Source organism: Canis lupus, chromosome 2, assembly GCF_048164855.1.
Source record: "Canis lupus baileyi chromosome 2, mCanLup2.hap1, whole genome shotgun sequence".
Classification (NCBI taxonomy): domain Eukaryota; kingdom Metazoa; phylum Chordata; class Mammalia; order Carnivora; family Canidae; genus Canis; species Canis lupus.
The window spans coordinates 92,235,629-92,256,604 of record NC_132839.1 but is presented as its reverse complement, the minus strand read 5'-3'; the positions used below and the strand labels follow the sequence as shown (position 1 = coordinate 92,256,604).

Here is a 20,976-nt window from a genome sequence, read left to right as displayed (position 1 = left end):
AGAAGAGGCCACACGCAGTCCTGTTGCTCTGTTGAGCACAGCAGGGAAGGCGCATCCGGCCGCCCGCTGTCTGTGGGTTCAGGCCACGCTCATGTCACCCTCTTCTGCAGAAGCAAATACTCTGCTCTCTGCCCATGACCCCTGGTTCTCTTTCTGATCGTTTGTAAACACGACGAGGCAAGGATATGATTAATCACCAAACTTCAAACTCCAGTTTGGGGAATGTGATTAATTATCAACCTTCAAGCCTATTGCAGGCATAGGGTTGTGATACTATTTTATATTTGCTGGTTGGTTTGTTCTGGTTTTGTTGGCGTTTTAGGGACCCTCTTTCTTTTTAATGACAACAGATCCTTCTGCAAACAGCACTAAATGAACAAGATCAATTAAAATACAGGAGGGAAAAAAAAAAACCCAAACCAACCCTTGCCCTTGGGAACGGAGCCTCTGACAACTGCATATAAACCCTCCTTAAGCCGAGCTTGCCGTGAGCTGGCTGGACAAAGTGACATTTGCACAGAAATGCCCTGCAGGCGAAGGAAACCAGAGTTGAAACTGAGCCACCATAAACATTGCGGCTCATAAACCTGAAAACAGGAAGGGTGACCTTTCCAAAGGCTAGAAATGCACTTTTCAGCCTCTAACATTCAGACAATTTTTGGTGTCAAAATCTCCTCGAGCTCCAAGTTACTGTTTTTATAAACGTGGCCAAGTCAAAGCCCACGGTAGCCGAAAGCTTGGGTCTTCACATGGAGCCGGCACGGGGCCCGGCTCTTCCCGGGAGGGGCCCGACTGGCCGGTGGGCATCTCTGAAAGCCCTTTGCCACCATCGTTTCTGTTTACAGTTGACGTTAAAGTCAATCGGAGGAGGACAATCATCATATGGTCTCACTCATAAGGGGAATATAAGAAATAGTGAAAAGGGATCATAGGGGAAAGGAGGGGAAGTGAGTGGGAAAAATTAGAGGGAGACAAACCATGAGAGACTCCTAACTCTGGGAAAGGAACAAGGGGTAGTGGAAGGGGAGGTGGGCGAGGGGTTGGGGTGACTGGGTGACGGGCACTGAGGGGGGCACGGGATGGGATGAGCACTGGGTGTTACACTATATGTTGGCAAATTTAATTAAATTAAAAAAATGTAAAGAAAAAAAAGAAGAATTGCAGACATGACTGTCCAACCCTCTTACCCTTTGCCGCCGTGTCCATCCCCAGCTAGGCCAACCTTCCTAACAATCCACTTTCCTCGAAAGATGCTAGAGCAGTAACGACTCAGGATTACTCAGTTCTCAGAAGATTTGGGTACAAACTTGGGGTTCAGGGAACCAGGAGGGTTTAGTGGAAGGACAAGGAGGCTTGGCGGCCTGCGTCCAGCTGCCTGATGGGCTCTCGCCAGAAAGGAGGCGGTAGCGGGCCCTGGGCCTCTGATTGCTCGGCTCCCTTTACCAGCCCTGTGGTCTCGGCTCCTGGCCCCCGTGTTCTGGGCTTTGCAACGGCTCACACCCGAAATCCCCCCTCCGAGGACTCTCCCAGGCTGCGGAGCTGCAGTGCCCACAGATGCACAAGGACACGGGCAGGGGACGGGTAGGGCCTCAGAGTCAACGTCAGTAGTCGAGGGTAGTTGACTTAGTAGTTTGTGTCGGTGCAAGGCCATGTAAGGCCGTGGAGCCCCCCTTGGCCCAAGCAGGGCAGGGGTGGGGGGGTGATTTATGTTCCGGAGCTCTCCCTTGCAGAGGGCCCGGCTCCCCTCCCAGGGACTTCGCCCGTCCCTGCACCTTTACTGGTGCCCTCCTCCTCCCCCGACAAGTTCCCCGGGAGCATCGCCGTCATAAATCACCAGCACAAAAATCCTTACTCAACGTCTGCTTCCGAGTAAGGGTTATTCGGTTAATTCTGAAAAATAAGATTAGGGCCGGCGGACAACGGTTAGAAGACTTGGCCTCAACACAAGAAGACTTTTTACAAATTGCATATCTCACATGTGATTTCTGAGAAACTACCCAGAAATATTTAACCAGGGGCTGGATGAGTAATTTCTGGTGCCTTGGAGGAGTTCGTGTCCCGGGTATGAGGCCTCCGCTCTCTCTCTGGGTCGAGCCGGGAGTGCAGGCGAGTGGGCTGTGCGGTGGGGCAGCTGCGACAGGTGAGGGACGTTATGTTAAACTGGCTCCAAGGTAACACCTGTGGGAGAACCGCACCTTACAGGAATGTGAGAGACCGATTAATGCAGAAAACATTTGTTATTCCAAAAGGGAGAGAGCAGGCTGGTGACTGGGGACTGGTACACACAGGGGATGACACACAGAGGCGGTTCGGGCCTCGCCGTGGCCGAGCGGAGTTTCTATCGACCTGGTCAGTGATGTTTGCAACCCTTCGGCTTTCCTCGGATGGCCTCCACCTTCGAGGGTGGGACACCCCCCCCCCCCCCCCCCGACACGACAAGATCAGTAACTGCTCCGACACCACCTCGCCCCCCGCACAGCCTTCGATGGCTCCCCTCTACCCAGAGCTTAGAACCTCCATTTCGCGGCTGGGCAGGTGCAGGTTCTCACACAGGCCTGGGGACAGGTTTGATGGCAGCGGAGACCGTTTTTGTCTTGTCTGCGTCCCGAGAGAGAGGAAGGGGCCTCATACGGGGCCGAGTTCAACCGGTACAAGGGAGCGTCACGTTCGGAGAGGGTGGTGGGCGGGTTAGAGACTAACAGGAAAGAGAAAAGCAAAACAATCATGAGAAGCCAAGTTTTGGGGGAAAATCCCCCAACAAATCCTCAAGTTAAAAAGTTGAAAAAGAAGGAATACTAGGATTGCCCTGAGGGGAACTAATAAAGGTGGGCGTGAAATACTTCTCAGAGCAGAGCTGAGAAAATTTCCGCCAAATGGCACCTTCCCAGAAGTACCGGGTGGTTGGGAACTTTGATATTCCCACTTCCTGGCCTCAATCTGACTACGTAAAATCGAGATTCGTTTGTAATCACTTTGTACTACCCTCGTTTCTCCGGGTTCCTCCAAGTCCTTTACTCATTGATTTTACTCATGTAACCGTCCTCATCTCAGCCAAACCAAATTCTACTCATCCCTAAGGGCCAGCATTGGGCTCCTCACTGCAGGATTTTTCAGTCATTCCAGACTCTTAATATCTGTTGAAACCAAACCACAGTTCTCATACCATTTATTTGACCCGTATCGTGAAATGCTTTCAGGGATTTTCTCATTCTTTCTTTTTTTTTAAATTTCTTTTTCATTTATTTATGATAGTCACAGAGAGAGAGAGAGAGAGGCAGAGACACAGGCAGAGGGAGAAGCAGGCTCCATGCACCGGGAGCCCGACGTGGGGCTCGATCCCGGGTCTCCAGGATCGCGCCCTGGGCCAAAGGCAGGCGCCAAACCACTGCGCCACCCAGGGATCCCTCATTCTTTCCTATATGGCAGCTTGCACATCAGGTTCGCATGTATTTATCTCTTGCGTGCTACGTGAAGTTGCTTAGGCCTTGACCTCCCAAGTGGATCTCAATCCAGGGAGCCACCCACCATCTATGCAAATTACATCCATTTGGGTTATAAGATTTTCACCTAAGAAAATAAACGCTCTGTGTTGAGGGTTTAGGAAAGATTCCTGGCGACTGGTGTGTGTCAGGGAGCCTTGATGGCAGCTGGGGAGAAGAACCCAGCATTTGGAGGGCGTAACAGACTCAGAACCTTCAGGGTGAGCATGTAGCCTCCGCAGAAGAAAAACCCATGGTAACAGCAATAATCGGTAATAATAATTAGCACCGTGCTAAAGGCTTTACTTAGGTGATATCACTTAATCCTTCAACAATAAATTTCATTTTGTTGGTAGGTATTATAATTCTCATCCTAAAGATGAGGAGGTTGAGGCTTAAAAATGATCATTAATTCACCCAAAGTCATGTACGCTGTTGAGTAGTGGAGACTAGATTCCAAGAGTGTTTTAAGTGTGTTATATACACTGTTCCAATAGCAAGATTATGTGTGACATTTACAGTTTCGAAGGAATGTGAAAATTTGTCTCTTGCGGGTTAGCTGCTCTGTCAAAGATTTGGGAGCTGTAAGACCCTAATGGAGCAGAGACGACAACTTATGATGTAAATGCTCAGTTTTGTTTCTTATTTTCACCTCCTGTTCAGGCCCTTTGTATTCCCTCCCAGCACCCACATGTAAGGCATTTCTTTGGAGCATCATTTAGTGCTCGTCCAATGGCTTCTGCGATTCCGAGGAGCCCCTTGGGGTAGTGGAGGGGACCACGGGGACAGACGTCCGGTCCTTGCTTCTACTACCTAGAGTTGCAGGCTCCTGAGACTGGAGGTCAGGGGGACTCTGGCTTTATCTGAGTTGCTTAATTATGTGAAAACACAGAACTATACCAAATGATACACGGCTGATCATTAATTAGAGGTTTGAGAAATATAAACATTTATTACATTATTCTCCATACTTTTCTCCATTTTTACTTCATACAATGATATATGTTTTTGATTAAATTTGTTAGAAAGTTTCTATTTTCCTTTGAATTTTATAAACAGAAAAAAAAACAAAAACAAAGCTAAAGCCAAACAAAACTATGATGTTTTTGCCCCACCATCATGCTATTTTAAGACTAGTAAAATACAGAGGACATAATTTCAGAATTAAGATGAATCATTTAGTTCCTGAAAACCTCATTTTATCCTCTTTATTGTCTATTTCTTTTCCTTGGTGTGGTGAGAACTTTGTCACGGCCTTTACCCAGCTACGTACTGGCGCTTGGGACCTGTTGAAATGGACAATGTTAAGCTCACTTGTGCCCTCCTGTTGTGTCTCTGAAACATCTGGGGTCTTTATATACAGACAAAGCGGAGGAGAATTTAAGGCACTTGACTGCCTCAAGACAAGTTTCACTATACTTTTGACCTGGATTCTGTTTTGGGTTCACATGAAATTATTTATCCATTGACCCCCATCAAGCTTTCTGCCTTCGCTCCCTCCCTCCTCTCAAGTTTGGTGCATCAATCACATATGAAAAAGTCTACGGGGATCCCTGGGTGGCGCAGCGGTTTGGCGCCTGCCTTTGGCCCAGGGCGCGATCCTGGAGACCCGAGATCGAATCCCACATTGGGCTCCCGGTGCTGCTTCTCCCTCTGCCTATGTCTCTGCCTCTCTCTCTCTCTCTGTGTGACTATCATAAATAAATAAAAATTAAAAAAAAAAGAAAAAGTCTACATACAAATATAAATGACACAACCAGATCGCGTAGAAATGCACGGTGAATCCACAGACCCAGTGTCTGGATATTTGTCGAAGGAAGAATAACGTTACAGTCAGCAACTCTCGCACCGTGGCATCGACTGGCATCTCCCACACCACGAAGTGTTTAGCTCATTAACTCTCTGCAAAATTGTGTCTCCCAGCCATAACCTGGTCTTTCTGATTGTTCTCAGAAGCAAACTGTGTCCAGGGTAGCAGGTTTTGCTCAGCTGGGGATGCTCTGTCGTGAGCTTTTCCCCTTGCTGTCCATCACAGCTTGGGTTTGGCAATTATTAGGAGTCGTGGCATGAAGCGGTGACTCCCTGTAGTTCATTGAGAGAGTGGGGCTTTGTAATGGGGGGACAAAGCCGGGGATCCGACGGTGGCTCTGAAATCTGTGGAGCTTTATTGTTGTGAGTTCGTGGTGTCAAGTTTGGTTCTGTTGCCATGGTGTTTGGCTACTTGGATTGTTTGTTTTAGCTTTTGTAAATGTGCCCAGATATGGGATGTGCATTCAGTCCCCTGAAAGGAGGCTGAGGAAGTACGGTGAAAGAGGAAATAATTACACTCTGGTTTGGGAGTGAGTCAGAATCCCAAGGTATTATTTATTACTTGGGTTCATATAAATGCACTCCTCAGCTTCCTTTTCAGAAATGAATTTCTGCTTTCATTTCGTGGTAATCAATATTTGCAGCCCTGATCCCTGCAATCAAACATGGAACTCAGATTAACATTCAAACTAACAATATTTAAACAGGAAATTTGAACTTGATATGAGGATTACAGTCTTTACCCTTCAAACAAGACAAGGTTTACATAATCAGCCTTCATAATATCTTTTGCCAGTGCCTGACATTTTCCCCGGGTTTTGGCCTTTCCACTTTCAATGTGATGTTTTGAACGAAAATTATTACCTACTAAACAATTTTTTTCCCCATTTCTTCATCTAAAACTTGCACAAGATGACCTGCTCCTTAGTTTTCTAACCAGAGATTCAATGGCTGTCTCTACGTGGATCCAGGAAAATAAGTGGAGCTTCCCTGCACCAAATGTGAGTCCTAATTGTTTAAAATCCCACGTGCAATACTTCAGAATCCTGAAGCTTTCCCAAAGAGCAAATTTCAACAAACGAGGTGAACCAACGTAAGGGGCCTGGTATAGATTGCCAGTGTGGATCTTCATTTATTTATTCATTTATGCATGCATTGTTCTTTCATTCTTGCCTTCATACATTTCATAATGCATATATTCACCTGTTTAGTCACAAGTTAATCGTCATGCATTCAACAGGATTCACTGTATGAGGTACCAGGCAAAAGGGGTAGAGTGGGGAATTAGAGATAAATAAGATTTACCTTAAAGGGGGACACAGAGCAAATGGAGAAAAGACGTGAGCCCACCTAGTAACAGCAGGCTGCATTACAGTCCTGAACGGAGATAGTTTTGAAGCATTACAGCTCTGAAAAATAGGGGTTTATTTTAACTTGAGTGTTGGTGAAGACAGCTGGAAAAGACCTTATGGAGGGCATGGATCTCCATCTGGAACCTAAAGATTGTTCATTCATTCATTCATTCATTCATTTTTGAGGGAGAGGAGGAGCGGAGGGAGAGGGAGAGGGAAGGAATCTTAAGTGGGCTTCATGCCCAGTGTGGAGTCCAACTCGGGGCTTGATCTCATGACCCTAAGATCATGATCTGAGCTGAGATCAAGAGTCAGACGCTTAATGGACTGAGCCCCCCAGGTGAGCCTGGAACTTACAGATAATCTGGTTTTGTCTGGGAGATAAATAAATTGTAGGGAATTTCGGGCAGAGGGAACTGGGCAAAGGTAATGATTTCTAATAAAAAAAAATGATTGAGTTTAGAAATTTTCCAAGTTGAGATTCACTCACGTACCTTTTAGCTTTTATCTAAATGATGCCCAACAACTGGCTAGACTGAACATTTTCCATGATCAGATGATTTCCTTGGCACATCATAGACAGAGCCACAGGGGAGCTAAGTGATCTACCATGTTCTACTCTGTAAATCTTGGAGTCTCAGGGGGAACTGAAATCTGTCTTCTGACTTGTCTTTGCCTACTACCCAGCATTCTCATTCTTTTTCCAGTGAATAACAAACAGACCCTGCAAGTTTGGGTTGCAGTAGACTGGAATCCACACTAAAAGTTTGCTTTAATGTAACACGTTGCTTTAAACGTCTAACACTTGCTTTGGTTCACAAATCAATTAAATATTGATGACTCCTAACACCATATCCCAGACGCTCTTCTGAGTCCTTCCTGCACATCCTCAACTGCTTCCTAGACACCTCCCCAGAAATGTGCCACAGAAACCACAAATTTCCAAGCTAAACAGTGCATCTGCTCTCTTTACTGGCTCCCTCTATTTTCTATCTAAAGTCATCGCCGATAAAACACGGAGGGAGCATCGGAGTTACCACCGTTGTCCTCTTCTCCTTTGACCACTCTCTGTGGCCATCTAACCTGTGTCTTACCAATTGTAGTCACACCCAATTCTGTGGCCTCCAGTTTCACCCCACTCTAATCCACTAGTGTTTAAGAAAAGTTGCTCTTCTCATTCCTGTCGAGGTTCTCAGAACGCTTCTTTCTTATTTTGCCACAATCTCTAAATCCTTGAATACGGACATTTTGAGCCACCAGTCAAATAAATTGCTGTTCTCCCAAAACACCATGTCTTTTTTTTTTTTTTTCTTTTCTACTGGGAAACAGACCTGAAGCAGATCCTGTGTGATTCCTGCTAAAACACTCTCAGAAAGATTTTTCTCAGCTACTTCTTTGTTTGACCAATATGTTGCCTGCACCACAGTGAGAACACGTGAAATAGCAACTGACAGTTTGTTTATGAGCAATCATTTCTTGTTCATCTTGTGTCATCCTCTTCTTCTCAAATAATTAGTGCAATACTTGGTATAGTTTAGCTTGAACAATTGCCAAATCTATGGTAATCTTTCTGAATATTGCACGTTGACTTGAATGCAATAAGATGCCGCTGGATTTCTCAGGAATAACTTTATATTTGTGGAATTCGGACTCTATAGCATCTTCTAAATCAGGTGTTATTCTGGGAGTCAGTATAAAGGTTCTTTGAGAGAGGGAGAGAAAACTACCCAACATTCAGTAGGACCAGTTCCAGAAGAGGTTATGTTTCTATACGGCTCCAACATTTGTGACATCTAGACTCTTATTTTTAGTACCTGCTCCAAAAATTGGAGCCAACCATTTTAATCTCTGTTGTCGGGGTGTCCTAGAGATGGTTGATACTGAAGATCTTTTTAAAATTGAATAACATCAGAAGCGTTGGATAGTATTGTTATTATTGATGCTGAGAGTTACCCTATCCTAAGTCTTTATCTCAAAGTTAGAAAAAAAAAAAACAAAACAAAACTTAGGCTGCAGTCATTAAAACATTTTTAAAGCAATCCTCCGAATCAACTTGTGCTGTTTAATTATTTAATTCTGACTGTTTGAGAGCCTAATGATGGACCTAAGCCTTGCTGACTTTAATGAAGTCCAATTTCAAATCTCATTTTAAAAAGAATCAAGGGAAATTTCTGCTCCAGTCTTATTTGGCAAGACTTCTCCACCTCCGTTTTTCTCTTTTGTTGAATGAGCATTATCAATTAGCTGTGAAGAAGTTCCTAGAAAAAAAAATTGTTATTAATTTAATGTACATTTATTAGTCACTTAGATAATGGGAAAGTTTGGATGCAGATTCAATTATCAAGTCCCCTTACATTTTCAACAGTATCTGAATCAAGAAGAATGGTCCATTAATTACCTGTATTGTCAAGAGAGTCACTCAGGAGACTTTGGAAGAAAAGGAGTATTCATTAGTAGAAACAGAAAATGGATGGAGCTTGAGTTCTTCATTTCTCGGTTTCATGCCAACTTTGAAAATGGCCTCGCTGCAACTCTTAGCAGTAGATTCCTGTAATTGCAGAGGACTTAATAATGTGTCTAGAACATCAGGATATGGCTTGCATTGTCACCCACAAATGCAACTTCTGGTTGTTGGATTTCTGCTGCAAGGTGCCTTTTCTTGTGCCAGAAAACCTTGTACATCTTCAAGTTACCTTCTGATCCAATTTCTTTGTAACTGGGCCCAGACTCAAGGTTAACAGGGAAAGAGAAAAAGTTGTCTGCCTTTGGCCTGCACTACACAGCTGTCACCTTTGGGTATCCAGAGCCTTCTATGCAGCCACCGGTGCTTACCTTGGCTCACAGTGAGTTTCCCGTGTTGACAAAGGATGACTTTTCCAGTATGTGGTGGTTTCTGGAATGATTTCCGGAATGCTGAAGTTCTTGAAATCACACAGCTCATGCCATATGATTGATTCTTGAAAATCATTCAACAAGATCAAAGTCTGGTTTACTACCAATCTTTAACTCATTAATCAGTATTTACTGAGGAGTTGCAGGTTGTCAGGCAGCAGGACACAGTGAGTCCCGAGATGCCCCTCTCTCCAAGACACTTAAAATATAGGAGGCAGAGACAAATAAAAACACTGGTGCACAACCTCAGTTCTCTTTGGTGCTGGCTAGTTGTGTCATCCCATTTGTAGATGAAGAAATTGAAGAAGAGGCAACACAACTGGTTAAATACTAAGAAATGCTAGAATTTAAAATACGATGGTCTGATGATAGAGCCCAGGATCTTGCTAAGTCATGATCTTGTTCCAGTTATTGGCGTAAGATTGTTTTGAGTAATTGGAATAGGATTGTTTTGAGGAATAAATGAAATAACCCATTCAAAGTTGCATCGCACTTGTCATTCGCTAAATGCCCACCTAAATGTTAAATGCTAAATGTTCGTTGACGTTATTGTTATTTTAATTATTATCTCCCTATCGCTCATGTTGGAAGAGCGAAGTGGTCAAGCATGGTCTGTGCAATCAAATCCTGACTTGGATACTAAAAATGCCTGTGACCTTTGGCAGCATATTTAACTCCCTCAGACCTCAGTTTCCTGGAAAATGGAGATTATGGCGATAGCCCTCAGCAGCAGGGAACCTTCAAGGGAGTAAGCATCACTTGCTTTCCATCTAGCTCTTGGCTGTAACTCAGACCTCTGCCTACCATGGAGTAAGGGCTCAATAAATATTTGGCAAATGCATGAATATCTCCTAGAATTATTTTAAGGTCTAAATGAGTTAATCAATGTAAAGCGCTCAGGAAAATGCCTGGTATGAGATACGTGTTCAATTGATGTTAACCTGATTTTACTTGTATCACTGCCATTACAGTTGTTATTATCAAATGCCTCTTCCCTCATGAGGTCCTCACTGATTATCTCAACAGGACACGGTCTCTTTCTTCTCTGCACATTTACATGTATTTTCTTGGGCTTCCCTCACGACACAGCTTCCTTTCTGAGCTATAATTTTTCACATGTTTTACCTCCCGTAGGAGACTGGAAATTTTGTGACCACAGGCATTGCTAACACACCTTTGTGACTAGCACAACATGTTAGCAAATCTCTGCTCTGACAACTCCATCCTTTTCTTGCTTAATGAGGCTCCTGTATCTTTGTAGTAAGATTTTGTTTGTTTCTTTGTTTCCTAAGTCAGATACGCAAGGTCGGTCAGAGACAGAAAGCAAGTTAGGTCCACAGTGTCATGGCTTCTCAGGGAAAACATTAGATGCTGCAAGAGCCAGGTTCCTCCCTTCTCAGATGCTGTCTTCCTCCTCCAGGTGCTACCTAGAGGTGTCGATGGGGGAGCACAGGGATGAATGGAAGATGAAATAAGCGTTCTTTCCATGACTATTAATGACATAGGATGATGTTGAAGTCTCTGAAAGTAGATGCTGTTTAAAGGGAGGATGGAAAACCAGAGCTCTCTCAAGTAACAGCTGTGTGTGGATAGAGCTTTAGAGCTACACACAGCATTTTCAGATGGTCTGTGGGTGGGTGGAGGATGTGAAGTGACACAAGAGAGGTAAAGTCCAGGTGAGAGATGCTCAGATATAGGAGAGAGCTCGTTCCCTTAGGATAGGGTTGCGTTTGAGGCTTTAAACAGTGCCCTGTTTATTGCATGTCATTTGGAAATTAATATCTTAGCAAGATAATTCCCAAAAGAATGGTTCCACCCAGTGGTAGGATGCTGTGGCGGAAAGCAAAACAAAACAAAGCATGTGTTTTGGAGCCAGACTGACAGAGATTCTAATCCAGGCTTTGCTGGATCATCTTGGAAAACTACACCTTTCGAGACCTAGCAGCATCTTTGGGGAGAGAGAATGTGGACGTGGTAGTGGTGTTATTAGGGTTTACCGTACCCTCCTGGGCCACAGAAGACCACACCTCTCAGCCCTTTTGGAGCCTGGTTAAGCCATAGGAATAATTGTGGACAGTGGGTTGTAAGCCTAAATGACACAGATCACTTCCAGCTCAGGCAGTGAAACACATGGCACAATTCTTCAATCCCTTTTTCCTCTAAGCAGCCAGAAAGGAGCCTTGTGTTGAGATGGAGCTAAAACACGAAAGCATCTTGGGCATTAAGCACTACATGGAGGACGGTGACTCCAGAAACGTGGCCTCTTAGTGTATCTATATTTTCTTGTTCACTAGCTCAACGAGATAGACAAACGACATAGCATAGCATACGGCACGTTGTAGGCCTTGAGTTAGCTCTCCTCCTTTGCGGGTTTCAGGGAGACGGTTTGGAGTAAGAGAAATGTAGGAACATTCGAGTCCACATAGATGTCCGATTATACAGCCCTTGTGTGAAAGGCTAACCCACCTCTGACACTATTACTTTTATTTGGCACGATGACTTCATATGCTGGAAAGTACCCGGTACAAAAGTGGTGCTTAATAAAACTTGGCTGAATAAAAGTGGCATGGGGGGTCTGCGGCCATTTATTGGGTGTTCCGATGAAGGGCTATTGGGTGGGATATGTTGTTTGGATTCACCAGACTAGACATTTCCTTACATTTGCTTGGGGCTTTAAAGCTAGCGATTCAGTTTCAGAGCAGTTCCTTGGCAGTATCTCCTTTAATGAATGATGTTACATTAACTGTGTTCTCTTCCAAAACCTTCACGCTTCTCCAACAGGACAGGCTGCTACTCACCTCCAAGGTAGCATTCCTTGACATAGAATTGACTCGGACACTAAATGAGGCAGAAGCGTACACAGACTTGCTACTTTCAGTGTTATAGTGTGTGTCCTGCTCTAGGACTGTCTCTGCGGGTCAAGCCATGGCTCAAGGATGGATTCTCTAAGGAGGGGGCACTTTTTTTTTTTCTTGACATGGCTGCATCAGGGTTGCCTCTGATCTGTGGGAGGGGAGGATACTTTTGTTTGCCCAAAGCGAATTAGCATCAGCGTGGGGTACAAATATATGGACACATGGTTGCGGTAGCCAGCCTTCCAAAATGAATCCGGGGAATGTCTGTCTCCTGGTCATCATCCCTTGGTATAATCCCCTCCTCTGGAGCATGGCCTGGACCTAGTGACTTGCTTTAAATGCACTGAGTATGCCAAAGGTATTGGGCTGTTACTTTCGAGACTAGTTATAAGAGGCGATGGCTTTTGTTCTACCCCCACTCTCTTTCTGGCTGGTACTACCTTTCTTGACTTCTGACTTGCTCACTCCGGGGAAGCCAGCTTCCATATGGAGAGGTCAACGTGGCAAGAAACTGAAGGTGGTCTCTGACCAACTGCCAGTGTGGAACTGAGTTCCTGGTCCAAGAGTCCCCGAGAACCAAACCCTGCCAACAACCAATGAGAGAGCTTGGAAACATATATTCTTTCAGCGAGACTTGAGATAAATGAGTCCCTGTCTGACAATTGATTCCAGTCTTTTAAGGGACCCTGAGCTGGGTGAGCCAACGAGGCCGTGCCCAATCCCTGACATACAGCAGCTCTGAGGTGTGAACTGTTTATGCTTCGAGGTTTTGGAGTAATGTGTTATGCAGCAACGGGCAAGTGATGTACATCGTGTAATGCCTTTCTGCTGCTCATCTAGTCTTTCCTCTTCGAATGCTGCTTGGGTGACAGGCTCATCCCTATGTTTCGGCCCCAATGTCCAGCCCTTCGGACCAGCAGTGTGTGTTAGAGGCTCACCTTTGTGCATCAGCATGTGGGGCAACATCATTTATGGAATCACATAGAGTTAGACAAAGGTATTTCTCAAGCAGAGAAGCAGCCACACAGAGAGTAAGAGACGACTACATCAAGAGGCCAGGTGGGCAAGTAGTGCACTCCGGGGGTTTCATACAAACAGTCATCCTTGGCCTGGCCGCCCACAGAATCCCTGGGCAACTACCTCGATGATCCATCAACACAGGCTCTCTCTCAGGGCTGAAGCAATTTAGATCTCTTTCTACTCAAAGCAAGTAAATGATAGAAGACCCATTGTTAACCCAAGGGCACATGTAGACTGGGTCCAACCACAAATCTGTAGGAAGTTTAAGTGGTTGGATATTTGCTTTGATGTCTGGATACCTTTCCTAGCAGCTGTAAGAAGAAGATCCTAGTCAGAATATCCTTTTGAGAAGCAGCAATCAGGAGTACAACCAGTGTCCCCACTTTTCTCGACAAGTCCTTGAGTGTCACTGTTGGTGGGTGGACCCTGGGATCCACTGATGGACTCAAGTCATTGTTCTCACACTGTAGGTACCAAATGACTCCAAGGACCACAGACGTAGAAACTAGACTGATTGAAACCTGGACGGAAATTCACGTAAACCTGTTCAGATGTCAGTCCTCAGTGGTACTTGGGTGCGCTCAGTTGGGAAATAGTTCAAGTCGATAAAAACATTGAATTAAAGGGATATGAACATCTAATTGACTGAGAGCTTACCACCCGGAGAGGAAAGACCACAGGATTTGGGGCGGGCAGTTTGGGCTTTATGAACACGAAGTAATTAAATGGTTGGGGAGTACGTGGTACAATATCATGTGGTTGGGCATTCACTCAGGAACATGGTACGTGCAGCACTTTAAAAAATCAGCCCTGAAGCAAACCTTGTGATTTTTTTTTATGACAATAAAGAGGAGATTTATTATTTCTATCCAGAGGTGATTTCATGCAGTAGAATTGTCAGAATAATAGACATTGGACTTAGGAGTGAAGTTTTAGGGACAAAATGTCTCAATCAAACCTGACCCTATATCTCATTGTGCAGCATTGGGAAAGTTTCTCTAACTTTGCCTCCGTTTCCTCATCTATCAGATAAACGTATCTACTAATAGCACCTAATTCAAGAGATTGAAGTATGGATTAGAACAGCTCGAGGGATATTGAGAGATGAGTTGAGGGGTTGTTCACACGGACCCTGAAGCCAGACTAACAGAATTTGAATGTGAGCTGCGCTACTTCTCAGATGTTTGTTCAGAAAGTAACTTTGCACATGATTGAATTTCTCTGTGCCTCGGTTTCTCACCTGTAAAATGGGGGTAATAATAATTGTACATATTAAATTAGGTGGTAGTGAGAATTGTTTATTAAAAAATACACGAACTAGGGGTGGTGGAAGGGGAGGAGAGAGGGGGTGGGGGTGAATGGGTGACAGGCACTGAGGGGGGCACTTGATGGGATGAGCACTGGGTGTTATTCTGTATGTTGGTAAATTGAACACCAATAAAAATAAATTTATTATTAATAAAAAAAATAAATTTAAAAAATGTATATATAAAGGGAGAATAGGAGTTGGGGACGCCAGAAAAGGAATACGGGTTGGGAGTTCCAGGAAGGCAGGGGGCATGTTGTAGCCTCAGTAGATGGAATGTTCAGGGTTGGCCTCATTAACATGAGGGCAAATGAGCAAAGACTTGAAAAAGACGAGGGGGTATCCGTGCAGTTATCCGGGAGCGTCTCCCAGGCAAAGGGCCCGGACAGACCAAAGCCCTTAGCCGGGAGCGTGCCCGGCATCCCGGACGCGCTACAGGAATCCCGTGTGGCTGGACTAGAGCGGAGCCACAGAGCGGAGTAGAAAATGGGATGAGAGCGCCAACGTGGGTTTTCCGGAATTGCGGATCCCCGGGAAACTTTTAGGATCTTTGGCCTAAAGTCTGAGTAAAATAGGCTGTTCTGTAAGATTATAAACGGAGAAGTGACATGATCTAATTCACGGTCAGGAGGTTAGTTCTGCTCCCGGGTGGAGAATAGGTGTAGAGAGACCAACACACGGGTGGGAAGGCCTTTGTGGCAGGCGCTCTGTTCGGTGTGTTCTTCTGCGTTTCCCGGGATCCCTTTCAGCTAACTTTGCCATGTGCTGGGCTCTGTCCAATGCAGTCGCCACAGGCAATTATGTCACTTCCTCTGGAGGCCCCAAAATCCTAGAAATTGTAGCGCCGTCAGAAGGAAGAGGCCTGGGGTTTCTATGGTACAGCTGGGGGGAGAGTATCTCCTGGGAGAACCACCAGCTCAGGGGCATCTGCTTTGAGCTTTTCATGAGATAAACATCAACTTTCATCGTGTTAGGTCACTCGTATTTGGGGATTGTTTTTTAACAGCAGTTAAGCAAGTTGCTCAATGTAACCTGTTGTAAGGCCACTGCTAGCGACTCAGAAAGAAATGATGGTGTCTCACGTCACTGTGGTAGCAGCACAAGTGGCTGAGAAAATAGAGCCTTCTGGTTGGGATTTGGGGATTTAAAGAAAGAAGAGTATCGAAGTATTTTGACTTCAAGTATTTTTACTTGAACAATTGCAAGGATGGAGCAACTAGGGTGGGGGATCATATGCAGAGCAGTTTGGGTGGGAGGTCAGGAATTTGTTGATTTATTTTCTGAGTTTGGCATAACTATTCGACCTCCAGGTGACATTGTGTATATGTGTGGAGCTCGAGAGAAAGGTCGCACAAACGGGTGCTGAGACTTTGAGTGCAATTTCATAGGATATGTAGAATTTTTTGGCGAGAATTGTTACTTTTGTGAGATTGAGATGTCCTCTCCATGGATATGATGTATATCTTCATTAGGGGTTCTCAGAAAAGTTTGACAAGTTTTTTTTTTTTTTTTTGAGAGAGAGAACACATGCAAGTGAGGGGAAGGGCAGAGGGAGAGGAAGAGAATCTTAAGCAGATGCTTTGCTGAGCGAGAACCCCAACTCGGTGCTGGATCCCACGAGCCCAAGATCATGACCTGAGCCAAAATCAAGAGCCGACTGAGCCATCCAGATGCCTCTGCTTGACAAGTATTTTTGAGCAGTTTTGCACACCTCTGAACATGCACTCCTAGGTACTGAAAGGTTTCTCTCCTTGGTGTCATAATGATGTATTATTTACACAGAATAAAATTCATGCATCCTAAGTGTTCAACTTGAGAAGTTTTGACAGTTGTATAAACCTGTGCGCACCCCGAACAAGGTGCAGGTCGCTTTCACTACCTTAGACATCTTTTTTTATGACCTTTACAATAGAAATTTCACTTGCCACCAAGGTAAGTGCTTTGGGATTTCTATCATTAGTTTCGCCTGTTTGTAGACATCATGTAAATTGGGTTGTACAGTCTGTACTCTTTTGTGTCTGGCTCGTCTTCAACATGCTGTGTTGGGGGTTCTTCCACGTTCTTGCACAAGCAGCATTTCATTTGATTTTATGGCGTGCAATATTCTATGATTATATTACAGTGCATTTCGAGACATTTGGGCTGTTTCCAGTTTTTGCCTATTATGAGCAAATCTCTTAAGAATTCCTAAGAAAATTGCGCAGTCCTCTTTGTGGGGGTGGATGCCTTTCTTTCTCTGGGGTAAATACCTGGGGTGGAATTGCTAAGTCATAGGTAGATGTATAACTCTGTGAGAAATTGCCATATAGTTCTCCAAAGTAAAGGAATTCTTTTACGCTCCCACACCCTTACTGGTTTTCTTCCTTTGTGTATACTTGTCTTTTTTAAAACTTACATCTTGCATTTGTTTCTTGCAAATGGCATGTTAGCAATCAAAGTGATTTTTAATGTTGTTCTTGTGTCAGGGAAAAATTTCGAACTCTTATTAATAATGAGCTTGCACATAACTCTTCTTGGATTTTTCTGTGCCTGTTGGTTAATTCCTACGAGGTACAAACATGCCGTCGTGCTCAAACATTCTCACATAATCAATCTCTCTCCTCAAAGAGTTCATAATTTAATTTTGCATCTAGGGGGCAGAGTGTGATATTTCTCACTAAATATCCATATGTTCCTCCACATTTCCCATCCTCAATTTGGATGGTGTCAATGTCACTAATTCTAGCCAATTCTTAACTCTTTTGAGGCAGTTACAAATGAGTGGGGCATCTCTCTGGTCTTGATTCCCCCTACCCCAAGACCCTCCTCTGTTTCTTCTATGCATTTCTTTAGCTCAAAGCAAAGGATTCTGAATAAAAGAGTTGAAGGTAGAAGCAGCCTGGATCCCTTGATGGGTCCTTAGATAAGAGCATGACTATAGGGTCACCTGGTTCACACTGGATGGTGATTTAAGTGAGAAATATGGCTTTGTTAAGCTATGGAAATTTGGGAGTTTATTTGCACCTGAAGCTTAACTTATCGTGACTTTTACAAAAAGAAGTCAATCGCAAAAATAATTGGCGCTATCTTATGATTAAACTCGGGGTGCCAGGGAAACACAGAGCATACCTGACGCAGTCGTAGACGTTGAGAATGCTCTCTAGAGGAATTAAAGTCTAAACAGAGATTGCAAAAATTAATAGGCACTATTGTGTTCCAGCACAGTCCCTGGCACGGGGTCATCCAAAAATGCTTTCCGAATGAATCAATGAACGCTGTCAACAATCAGAAGAGAGGTGTGTTCCTGAGTACGTCTGCACAGGGTTTCTGATTCATCGAACCCTTGAAAATGTGACGTTCTGTTTGGGCAACTCCTGGAGGCGAGGACTTTCTGGCAAGAGCTCTGTGTGTTCCAACTGCGGATTGATGACCGGAGAATGAAGGCCTGTCTTCTCGCCTGCCGCCCACCGCAGCGCTGACGCCGTGCCGCTCCACCAGACAGGTTTCCCTGGGGTTTGTGTTCCTGTGGGGTGACAGTATTTATATTTCACAGGCAATTCCGTGAGGCTTTTCAAAAACAGAGCAAGCCAGAGCCCAGAGAAGGTAATTAAAAGCAAAACCAAGAGAGAGAACAGGGGTGTTTGCTGGCCTCTGGAAGACCACAAGGCCACAGGCTGGGGGAAGGGGTGGGCAGGGAAAGAGAGGGAGAGGCTGAAAGGGAAGTGGGCCCGGTAACAGCAGCCACCTAATGAATCGCCAACTACATCCGTGGTGACCTGGGGATAAACATCTGAAGGAAACAACAGCTGAGGAGGGAGCCTTTTCATTTTGGATGGAAAGCACTGGAAAGAAATCTTAAACCTACTCATTATCTTCAGTCTTCATGCAATGTTAGGACCTGGCCATCCCATGAAGGCACCATAGGCCAATTATGCACACTTGTCAGTTCCTCCACAGAGGTGAGGATTTTCTTAAAAAGAAAGAGAAACCTAGAGCTTTGTTTTAACACTTGGGGGGACAAAGTAAGCGTTCTTTTAATTGCTTTGTATGTTTTCCCTGATAGATGTTAAATACTCATATAATCAAGCCAAATGCATTTTTTTTTTCCTGGTGAGAACTCCTCTCTATCTAACCACTGACAGATAGTATTAGGTGTAATCTGCTCTGCAAGGGTTGCCATGGTAAGAGTTCATCTGCTTCCCCCTCTTTCCATAAATAACAGAGTGGGAAAAATGCACAGGAAGCCTATATAGAAAAGATGTCTGGGGTTAGAGCAAATGCTTAGCGCTTCGCCGTCATGGAGACTCGCCAGGTGTAGGTTTTGTGTTACATATTTTTTTTTGTATTAAAAACTCTCTCTGTCTTTCTTTACCTCTTTTCTCTTGTTTTGGGTACGTGTCCCGATTTTCAACATTGGACAATTCAGAGCATCACCACCGAGCCCTGGCAGATTTAATTGAGTTAATGAAGTGGCAGTGTGTGTGCGTGCGTGTGTGCGTGCACGTGTGTACGTGCGTGTGTCCGTGCACGTGTGTGCGTTGGTAGATGCAGTTGAGTTTTAGTAGCAGCCCGCTCCTTGTAAATGCCAGCTCTGTCTCACATACATTGGACCTCGGAGTCATCTAATATTTCCAGTGGGGTTTCAAACACAGCTCTGTGTTTCCTTCCCAGGAAGGAAAACTCAGTTATCACTTATTCGCCTGCCGAAAATCTTTAATTTATTTTCGTGGAATTCTTAAGCGATTTCTCTCTTTGAGAGTGAATCACTATGAGGTGACATGAAAACTCTTTCTTCTTTCCCCTCTGAGCAGATCAACCTTCGATGTTCAATTTAGCAAGTGCTCATTTAGTGCCTATTCTGCGCTCTGCGATTTTCTGGGGAATCCGAGGTAATTAAAACATGGTCCTTGTCCTCCAGGAGGTAGTGTTCAGAACATTAGTCTTGGGCTTAGAAGGTTTTCCTTGCAGGCTGGAGCGATGCGGTTCTGGGGCAGATGCCTGAGTGTGCTGTCGAACACCAGGCAGGTTGAGCCCATCGGCGTGAGGAACGTAGGAGGGCGTGAGCGGAGCTGCCTCGGCTGCCCCAAGGCCGACAGGTAGGGAGCGGCACTCTTCTTGCGTGTCCAGTCCTCAGTAGGTCCTAGGGGACCACAGGAACCATAGGGCTGAGGTCAGAGCCATCAGGAGAGTCCTCCGGCCACAGTTCTTCTGTCTTTTGCCAAGAGATTTTTGCTATATTTTAAGCCAGAGCAGCTCTGGGGGTCCTGCTCAGGTCCATCTGCTCTAGCTGGGCCTCGACTTAAAGAGCAGTTGTTGAGTTGGGATGACACGGCGCCTCCATGTGCATCTCCCGAAAGGAACATTCACTTCTTCTTCTTCCTCTTTTTTTAGAGAGAGAGAGAAAGCATGTCTGGTGTGCACACAAGTGGGGGGAGAGCCAGAGGGAGAGAGAGAATCTGAAGCAGGCTCCACGCCCAGAGTGGAGTCCAACATAGGGCTCAATCTCACGACCCTGAGGTCATGACCGGGGCCAGTATCCAGAGTCAGACGCTCAACCAACTGAGCCATCCGGGTGGCCCAGACATTCACTCCGGATATTCAAGGCCTTGGCTGAGGAAGGGGCCAACTACCTGGCCAGGCACAGGGAAGTGATTAGAGTAGCGCGATATCTAGCTACGTGGCTCACAGTTTTATACAGAAAACTTTGATTTCATTTTCACATGATAGAAAAGAATTCATCAGTACGTCAGGTCTGCAGTGGAGTCAATAAAGTAAAGTAAAATAATCTAAAATGTAGTAAATAATGCTATGATAAATAAGTTTAAGAAAAAAGTAAAAAAAAAATTAAAAAAAGAAAAGAAAAAAGATGCATTTAAATAAAAATATCCAATAATTTAAAATAAAATAATTAATAAATACTTAATAATTAATTAATAAATATTATTAAAAATAATTAATAAAGATTAAATTAAATTTTATTAATAAATTAATAAAAATAAAAATATTAAGTCTATCTGATATATGTAAATATATAAATATTAAGTATACAAATAAATGGTTTATCACATGTCAGTCAGGGAAGACCAGCAGCCGTAAAAAATGAGCCATGAGTCTCAAAGACTTGATTTAAGAAAGATCTTCCATGCATGACACAACCCAGTGGCCGTTGACGTCATGGCTCTGCTCCGGGGAGTCACGACACCCCAGGCCTTTTTCCACCGAGGTACTCCAGCACCCACTGAGCCTCGGAGTCCTCTGCTAGACCATCTGGGTATGGTTGGGAG

The 20,976-nt window shown here is 44.6% G+C and overlaps 2 long non-coding RNA genes across 6 annotated transcripts in view; one reads left to right on the top strand and one right to left on the bottom strand.

The window, feature by feature from the left end:
• Positions 1 to 1,813: 1,813 nt before the first annotated feature.
• Positions 1,814 to 5,664, bottom strand: LOC140623217 (uncharacterized). Its single transcript, XR_012022882.1, has 3 exons — positions 5,219 to 5,664; positions 2,515 to 2,695; positions 1,814 to 2,178 (listed from the first exon to the last, which is right to left on the bottom strand). It is a non-coding gene; the product is annotated as an uncharacterized lncRNA (long non-coding RNA).
• The window catches only part of LOC140623207 (uncharacterized), a 57,161-nt gene continuing 38,227 nt past the window's right edge, over positions 2,043 to 20,976 (top strand). For 2 of the 5 annotated variants that reach the window (XR_012022874.1, XR_012022881.1), the window contains exons 1-4: positions 2,043 to 2,140; positions 14,437 to 14,566; positions 16,230 to 16,444; positions 17,913 to 18,194. This is a non-coding gene — a long non-coding RNA (uncharacterized lncRNA). Of the gene's footprint in view, positions 2,141 to 5,330; positions 6,290 to 14,436; positions 14,567 to 16,229; positions 16,445 to 17,912; positions 18,296 to 20,976 lie in introns of those variants that run through there. The other 3 variants (XR_012022869.1, XR_012022870.1, XR_012022871.1) reach the window with 3 other exon arrangements.